Here is a 10,000-nt window from a genome sequence, read left to right on the forward strand (position 1 = left end):
CACACAGACACACAATCACACACACACACACACACACACACACACACACACACACACACAGACACACACACAATCACACACACACACACACACACACACACACACACACACACATACACACACACACACACACACACACACACACACACACACACACACACATACACAATGACACACACACACACACACACACACACACACACACTCTGCCCCATTTCACTGTACTTCTGTTTGTTTGCTCTCTGTTCTCCTTCTCTCCTTCCACTGCCCTTCGTCAGCACAAGCAGCACTCCTCTTCATCTCTGCCCGCTGGCGTTGTCAAGGCGTTAGCGTGGCGACCAACTGGAATGCTAATGTCATCCCAAATGAGAGGTTGGAGCGGACGGAGAGGTTGGAGCGGAGAGGTTGGAGCGGAGAGGTTGGAGCGGAGAGGTTGTTGTCGGCCACAAACAGAGTGGCACTGGCAGCTGCGCCATGATGCTAATGAGCATCTGAGCAAGAGAGAGGGAGAGAGAAGAAAGATAGATTGAGAGATAGAAAAACAAGAGAGACAGAGCGTGTGAGGGAGAGAAAGAGAGAGAGAGAGAGAGAGAGAGAGAGGGAGAGAAAGAGAGAGAGAGAGAGAGAGAGAGAGAGAGACGTTTCTGTTGATGAGAGGAATACTGAGAGGTTATTGTGTTGACCTGGGGGAGTGTGCGGCCCAACTCACACCTGCTGTAGCTCATGACAGAGAGGAAGGGCAGGGCTCAGAGAGTTCGCTCCCACACTCAGCTGCCCTGACTCGGAGAGACCGTCATGGACACACACACACACACACACACACACACACACATATACAGACACACACACAGACAGGAAGGGCAGGGCTCAGAGAGTTCACTCCCACACTCAGCTGACCTGACTCGGAGAGACCGTCGTGGACATCAGTATGCGACTCTGACCCAGTGGCTCCAGCTTTCCTCATCAGTATACAACTCTGAGACATGAGGCCTTGAATACGGCCCTGAATGCGGCCCTGAATGCGGCCCTGAATGCGGCCCTGAATGAGCCCCGAATGCGGCCCGAAATGCGCCCCGAATGCGGCCCTGAATGCGGCCCGAATGCGGCCCGAATGCGGCCCTGAATGCGCCCTGAATGCGGCCCTGAATGCGGCCCTGAATGCGACCCTGAATGCGCCCCGAATGCGGCCCTGACCTGGCAGTCGACTGTGCTTCAGCTTCCCTTGTAGGTATGAGACTCTGGAATGCATCCAGTCTTGACACGGCAGCAGCTTGGGCTCCATCTATCTAGCCTCCTGGACCGAGGCTCAGCACTGACAAGAGGCAGAGCGCGCTCTTGCGTCCTCTATCAGTACACAGCTCTGGGCCGGAACTGGCCCCGACCAGGTGCTGTTGTTCAAGCCTCCACTCTCAGCTTGCGACACTGGACCTGATTTGGACATGACCCGGTGGAAGATGTTATTCTAGTCTCTCCCATCAGTATGCAACACTGGACTGAATTCTGCCTTGACCTAGCCACACCTCGTTCTTGTTCCCCCTACATCAGTATGTCACCCTGGACCTGGTTCAGCCCTGACCTAGCAGTAGACATGGTTCCAGTCTCCCCTATCAGTATGCCATTCTAGACAAACTCCCGTCTCGACCTGGTAGCACCCTTGTGCTCTGGTCTCCTACATTTACATGCGACTTTTCAGCCCTGACCCGGCAGTAGACATTATTCTAGCCTCCCATCTTAGCATTCAACTCCGGACCGCAGCTGGGCCCTGAGCTGGTCGGGGTGAAATGGGCTCTATCTGTCATTATGCAACTCTGGACCAGATCTTGTGCTGAGCTGCTAGTCGACTTTGCTTCAGCTTCCCTTATTGGTATGCGACTCTGGACTACATGTAGTCTTTTTAATTTTTTTTGAGATTTGTTTTTGGCGTTTTTCATGCCTTTAATTGATAGGTAAGTGAAGAGTGGGACAGGAAATGAGAGGGCGAAGAAGTGGGGGGTGGACAGGAGAAATGACATCGGGCTGGATTTGAACACCGTGTCCTCCATGGGCGTCAAGCCTGAAAGTGGTCGAGGCTACTGTGTGAGCTACAGTGCCCCCCCGACTACATCTAGTCTTGACACGGCAGCTGCTTGTGCTCTAGCCAGCCTCCTGGACCCAGGCTCAGCCCTGACAAGGGGGTGAAATGGGCTCTATCTGTCATTATGCAACTCTGGACCAGATCTTGTGCTGAGCGGCTAGTCGACTTTGCTTCAGCTTCCCTTATTGGTATGCGCTAGTGGTGCGTGGTGTTCTAGCCTCCACTCTCAGCTTGCAACACTGGACCTGATTTGGACATGACCCGGTGGAAGATGTTATTAAAGTATCAGTACACAGCTCTGGGCTGGATGATGTTCTAGCACGCCCTTATCAGTATGCTGCTCTGGAGCCCATGCGACATGGACTTGGTTGCAGACGGTGCAGTGGCCTCCTCTGTCAGTATGCAAGATGGAGGGTGAAGCAGTACATGAGGACCTGCCGGCCGTGGGGGAATAGGCAGAGTATGTGTTAAAAAAAAACACAAAAAGTGTTCACGCGTGTATATTAGAAATTCGAGAGCGAGAGCAAGTCAGTCTCTGTGCTAGCAGTGGTTGAATTTTATACCGCAGATGCTAAAATTTAGTGCGCAGACGAAATTCACGCTCGCGAAAAACCTGAAAGTTGCTCGAGTAGATGTTTATCACGCGTGTGAGTTTTGGCACTATTCTGACGCCATAGCAGAGCCAGAGAATGATATGAGGAAGCAAGGGGGGAAAAAACGAGGGTCAATACAGTGAGTGAGCGGCTGAAGGAGAGAGGAAAAAAAAGAGAGAGAATGGATTGAGACTGAAGGTGAGAGAGAAGAAGAGGAGGGACAGAGCGAGAGTGAAGGTTGGGCAGAATAAAGGAGATTGTGAATGAGTCAATGTATTGAGATGGATAAATAAACGCAGGACGACGTTTGTGTATTCCTGCTATTCAAAAAGGACAAAATTCAATAATAACACTTTTGTTGGGAGAGATTGTAGTTTTTATATTCTATTAAAAAAAATTACTTATTCAACAATAACCCTTTTGTTTGGAGATTGTAGTTTACATATTTCGACGTTCCAATAGTTTTAGGAGCGAGACCCTCTTTTTTCAGTGGTGAGAGGTGATGAGGAATATCTACATTCAGTAATAACACTTTTGTTGGGAGAGATTGTAGTTTTTATATTCTATTAAAAAAAATTACTTATTCAACAATAACCCTTTTGTTTGGAGATTGTAGTTTACATATTTCGACGTTCCAATAGTTTTAGGAGCGAGACCCTCTTTTTTTCAGTGGTGAGAGGTGATGAGGAATATCTACATTCAGTAATAACACTTTTGTTGGGAGAGATTGTAGTTTTTATATTCTATTAAAAAAATGTACTTATTCAACAATAACCCTTTTGTTTGGAGATTGTAGTTTACATATTTCGACGTTCCGATAGTTTTAGGGACCGAGACCCTCTTTTTTTCAGTGGTGAGAGGTGATGAGGAATGGAACGAGAGGGTGAGAGAAACACCCAACTCCTGCAAATCAAGTGTTGCATCTTGTGCATCTCTCATTGATTTCCCCTGTGGCCTGTGGTCTAATGCAGCAGGAGAGGAGAGCTCAATCAGGACGAGGGGAGGTGCACTACATCACGGGGATGTGGCCTTTGGACCTCCATAGAGAGAGGGCTAGTCTGTCAACAGAGAGAGAGAAAGAGAGAGAGAGAGAGAGAGATAGAGAGAGAGAGAGAGAGGGCTAGTCTGTCAACAGAGATAAAGAGAGAGAGAGAGAGAGAGAGAGAGAGACAGATAGAGGGAAATGAGAGAGAGAGAGAAGGGGGGAGGGAGGGATGGGGGAGCGAGAAAGAGAGAGGGAGAGATAGAGGTATTTGAGAGAGAGAGACAGGGGGAGGGATGGGGAGAGCGAGAAAGAGAGAGGGAGATGAGGAGAAAGAGGGGGAAGGAGAAAGAGCAAAAGAAAGAGACATTTTTAAAAAGAGGGGAGTACGAAGAGAGATGAAGACAGATGTGTATGAGAGAGAAAGAGAGAGAGAGACAGAGAGAAAGAGAGAGAGAGAGAGCGAAATAGAGAGAGAGAGAGAGAGAGAGAGAGAGAGAGAGGGAGAAAGATGAAGAGGACAGAGAGAGAGAGAGAGAGAGAGAGAGAGAGAGAGAGAGAGAGAGAGAGAGAGAGAAGATGAGGAGGACAGAGAGAGAAATAGAAAGAGAGGGAGAGGTAAGAGCGGGGGGTAAAGTGGGGCCTGTGAACCACAGTAGCTCGGTCACAACACAGAGTCATTACCCACCTGCCTTAGGGAGGAAGTCAGCACCAGAAAGAATAACACACAATATCATCATCAGTTTCTGGAGTGTGTTAAAGTGTGTGTGTGTGTGTGTGTGTGTCTGTCTGTCTGTGTGTGAAAGGAACTGAGTCTATAGCCCTCAGGAGTTTTATGTTTGGAGGAGAAAGCGAAACATTCCGCCAACAACAAATCCATCATTTCCACTTGTATGTGTGTGTGTGTGTGTGTGTCAATCAATAAAAGGTGAGTCTTTAAAAATGAAGCTGTCTCCTGGGAACAAACCGAGTCAACCTGCAATGCCTAGATGTGTGTGTGTGTGTGTGTGTGTGTGTGTGTGTGTGTGTGTGTGTGTGTGTGTGTGTGTGTGTGTGAGTGTGTGTGTGTGGCTGTGTATGTGTGTGTTTGTAGGTGTCAGTGTGGGTAGGTGTGGGGCAAAGGTTTCCTCTATCATGAGGGTTTTCACAGAATGCAAATCGGTTCTTCCCCAAAAAAGAATCCAATATTCCTCATTACCAACTTAAGGGCTAAAGACTGCTCCCTGCTACACCCACTGCTTCTCCACTGAGGAGCTTTTCCTGGACGTTCCAGAAACGACTCTGCTGGTGTCTAATTCCCCCCCCCGCTGCGTATAAGAAATGTCATCCACTGCGGAGGCTTGCGACGGACGAAAAAAAACCCCTGCTGCAATAATACAGCCTCTGAGTTGCAGATAAGCGGCGAGCACAGTGAGATAAAGTGGGTGCAAATTGAATGAGCCGGCAGGCAGAGATAGCAGGGGGGTGTGAGGAGGGGTGCGTAAAGATTGCAACATTCCGTCAGTGCCCCCACCCCACCCCACCCCACCCCACCCATCAAGTGTGAGTGTCAGGGGGAATGAATGGTGGGGGTTAGGGGGGCGGGGGCAATGGGGAGCGTAATTAATTGATTTCTTGGGCCTGTACTGTGCATGGGAGCAGCCTTTTAAAGTCGGGGGCTTCTGCTTGTGTCCAGAAGGGCAAAGATGATAAGGAGGCTTGGCTAGCAGCAACAGTGGTGTCCCCGCATAACTCCCACCCCCCACCCGCCTCTCCTGGCTCTCCTTGGTGCTTCACTCCCCTTTGGGGTCGCCAGGCTCTCCTGTCCCCCTGGCTTTCCTCTGTTCCGCCTGACAGTTTAAACACCCACTTGGGGTGACGGGTGCACCTTGGCGCCACTTTTCCTGGATAAAAGGGGGAGGTTTTCTGCCCCCTTGGCGAGCCACGAAGCGTTCGGTGACATTTGAGAGGTCAAATATGACAGGGCACCTGAGGGGCAGAGATAAGTAGCAGAGAGGATGCTGGGAGGAGCGTGGAGCTGGCTCCTGATTTGAAGCCAAGTGCCGTCACGTTCCCTTCTCTGCCATCTTAGAGCTCGACTCGAGAGAGAGCATTCCAACAGGTTAAGAGCGAGCTGAGAGTATGAGTGGCAGATGAATCACAGTCTTAGCTAATGATAAAATGAAAAGCCACAGTGACTGCAGCATCGGCTGTTATTCGAGGTCATTAGTCAAACAACAACAAAAGCCTTCCATTTCAGAGACAAAGGTTAGTACGAGAGGCAGAGAAGACAAAAAGTGACTGTTGAAGGCCACAGCAACGACTGAAGGCGAGAACTTTAAGGTCATCATTCAAACATCAACTGCAACAAGAAAGCATTCAATTTCAAAAGGCCAATCGTTAGCTGAGGACAGGGTGAGAGAAAAGAAAAAAACAACATTGAGTGATTAGGTCAGCTGAGGTGTCCTTCACTGTCTGTCGACCTCACTGGGGTCACAAACTGTTACTTGTAGAATGTATTCTACACATAAGTAGCTTTTTGAAGAATATATTTGGATATATTTGTAACTACCAACATTTGCACTGCAATGGTTTACAATTACATTTATTTAGACTTTTAAAACTTTGTATTCCCCAACCCGGTTTTTTATGTTCGTGTTTTTGTGTGTGTTTGAGTGAGTGTGTGTAAGTGTCTGCATGTGCGCATCACAATACAACGTTAGCTTCCACAATGAGTGACATTGTCTTGGCCTCCACATATCCCTCCCTAGAGAGGCAGGTGGATGTGTTGCTGGGGGTTGGTGGGAGATGGAAGTGAACGCTTCATCCCAGCAAAGTGCCCCCTGCTTGGGAAAGCAACACAATGACGGCGGCCCTCTCCAAGGTTTCTGTAATCTCGCCCAAACACATGCTGAGAGAGAGAATGCAGCCGTGTCCACAGCCGCTGTAAGCTCCGCAGCAGAATGGATGTGCCGTTTCCATGCCATCATTCACCCATTCCTCCTGAATGGGGAATCTTGGACACAGATGTGATTGGCTTGAGCGATGGAAACCTTACATAGTCACCCCTACAGGCACACACCCGGGTAACAACAACTCCAAGGCGCAGTAACATTGTTTGAGAGAAGCCTCAGGTGCTAACCAAAGGTGTCGCGTATTAGAGTGTTAGCTTCAGTCAGTTACCATTGGCTAGTTTGGTGCCAAGAAGTTAGTTTCGCATAGGCTGGGTACTTCCACTCATGAAGGAGTATGTGGGAAGCCAGCCTACGGTTCTGGTTACTGTGGTCTGTACTGTATCAGTACTGTATCAGTCATGTGACCCGTCCAGCTCAGGTGATTGGCTCTTCATATTTCATATACTTTCTGGGCTAAAGTAGCTAGCATAGTAGCAGTCATTGAAATGAATGGGAGTGTGTGTCTGTCTATCCGTCTGTCCGTCTCTCCAGGTGTACACAATACCTCCATGGTGCTGACATAGAAAAGTTAAAAACCTCACATTTAGCCTTCCCCTCCATGTCCTTGATTACCATCATGAAGAGTCACGCCTGGCTGTGTCAGTTCGGTGCTTTACAGAGAGAGAGAGAGAGAGAGGGGTTGATACGAGGACAGAATAATAATCAACGATTCACAGGCGTAGGGGGTCTGGGTAAGTGAGAGAGATGGGGTTTATGTTCTATAAAGTGGTTTTGATGACAATAACAATCGTTTTTTTTCCCTTCCCTTCCCTTCCCTAGAAGTAAATGTGCTCGCCCTCGTCTCACTACAGTGGATGGGGCACATCAGGGACTCACTCCATCCAAATGAAGCATTGTAATAACACTACAGTCTTAATAGGGAGGGACATCAACAGTTACCATAATGTGAACAATCCTGACAACAACATGGTGAAGCACCATTGAGTCAATGACCATGATGCAACACGATGTGTGGCCGTCGTTTTAAACCCGCCTGCTAGTCTTGAGCTATTAGCACGATCCTGTGCACTGGAGTGTGGGAGAGAATCAGAAATCAATGGTGGGCTTAGCCGGGAGAGCAGTGGTCAGCTACCAAGGCTTATCCCTTCCCTGTGAGGAGAGGGGGAGGAGTGTGTGTGTGTGTGTGTGTGTGTGTGTCTGTATGTTTGTGTGTTTGTCCGTGTATTTTTTTGTGTGTGTATGTGTACATACTTGTGTGTGTGTGTGAGTTTGTGTGTGTGGGAAGGGGGTGATAAAAAAGGATGTAAGGGGTCGGTTTGTGTCATCAATTTCAGTGTGTGTGTGTGTGTGTGTGTGTGTGTTCAGGGGTTGCTTGGGGTGCGTTTGATGATTCATCAATGGCCCATCAAAGCACATCTGTTACAAAGAGCTACATCCAGGACCCAGGAAGCACGTTTGTGCTTATGATAAAAAAGGAGGACCATTAAAGGTGGTAATTAAATGATAAGGGGGTGAATAAAATCGCAGGGTCAGCATGGTGCGATCTACTCTCCCTTTGTGTGTGTGTATATGTGTGTGTGTGTGGGTGTGTGTTCTCTCCACTAGTAATAATTCCCTGAAGGAGGCGTGATGGACTTAACAGCATTCTCATCGCATAATCACAAATAAACACGCGGGAGACATGCACTGCATGTGGCTGATAGCCTCGCCCTCGTACTAAAACATCGCCTCAGCAAAATAAATAAATTAAATAAAAAAGGACAGAAATAAAAACAGACTTTTTTCATCGACTAACGGGGTAATTGGTTCTTGTAGCTAGAGGGACGTCAGGAACTAAATTAAGTTTTTTTCCTAACACGTCCGGGGGTCAACGAGGCCACAGGGTGGAGGAGGGTGGTGATATTTGTGGGCGTATCATGGTGGCATGGTGTAGCGTCACAAACTGGGCAGGAAACAGCACAATACAATAGAGGCATCTTCCCTCGCCGATGACAAAGACAATGGTGCTGGCTCATTAACTCTTTCCTGTCCGAGGCAAAATTGCTAGAAAATGGATAACTTGTTTCAAACATCAATAATACATTAAATATTGAATCACAATTGGTCATACTCAACTTTTTTTAATCCATGACAACTGGGATTTAATATTTGGTAAATTAGATTTTAAAAATATATTTATATAATTATGCTAATATATGCAAATATATGCCTAATTAGCATATTCCGTGACGCGTATTTTCAGTAAAACAGGGCTAGAACATAGAAAATAGCAGTGAATCCCAAACATTTGAAAGCAAAAAGTTAAATTGACATGTAGTGCACTTTATTTTAAGCTCTCATCCTTATTCAATAACCAGAACTGGCACAGGACACTTTTAAAGTACACATGTCACTATGCCGTTAAATAGTTGAATCTGACAATAGGGACTACTATTAGCTAAATATGTACATTTACAATTTCTTATAGTTCTACATTTGTTAGTTGCTTTTCAATTATCAACTGTTTATGATATTCATCACTGTGCCAAACTTCAAAGCAGTTTATGTCAGCCTCGAATGACAAAACTTGGCACCCAGTTGTGAAGAGAGTAAATTAGACCATCAGCTGCTAAATTCTTCGGACGATTCCAGATCATTTAGCAGCTAATGGTCTAATTCACTCATTTCACAACTTGACATCCCTTCTGGTTCACTGTCTGGCTCTCCTTTATTGTTTTCATCATCTAAAATAGCTAAAACTTCATCCAAAGTATATGATTTCGATGGTCTTGCTCGTCTCGGTAAAGACGCCATTTTGAAAGTATACGGGTGCCAAATTATGTCATGCGAGACTGACATAAAATTCAACTAATCCCATCTCGTGTACCATTCAAACACAGATAGAAGACATTTTCTCATTGGCTTACCTCCCTGTCACACAATATAACAATTTTTTTTACGTTTTCTATGTTAGGTTATGATAAAACAGCGGCATTACGTCATCAGTACTGTGGTACTGATATTTGCATGGCCGGACCTGAAAGAGTTAAAACACAAAGGACATTTTGGTTTGGCTGGCGGAGAATGTCTCGCTTTCCCTGTGAAAGGACGCTTTTGTGGTTCGGCCCAGCCCTTTCAGTGTTGCGACTCATGCTAATGAATTTTTAATGCCACATTGTAAGGTCACAGGACGTGGCAGCTCGTCAAAATTAGACCGCCGTGGTTTGCGTCAACGACTAGATGCTGACGGCCCTTACAACAAAACGGACAACGCAACAGTAGTGACGTAAAAGCAACATCATAGTGTTTTATTTTTTTTTGCATTTAATATACACTATTTAGAAAACAAAACACAATGAATAAATACAAATTTAAAAAGCAAGTCTTCTGGCGAAGGCCTCACCATGTTCCCACAGTAATACATCATTTCTTTTTTTTGTTGTTTTCTCTTCAATACATATATGTACATGTATATTTG

This window comes from Sprattus sprattus (assembly GCF_963457725.1).
Source record: "Sprattus sprattus genome assembly, chromosome: 20".
Lineage (NCBI taxonomy): Eukaryota > Metazoa > Chordata > Actinopteri > Clupeiformes > Clupeidae > Sprattus > Sprattus sprattus.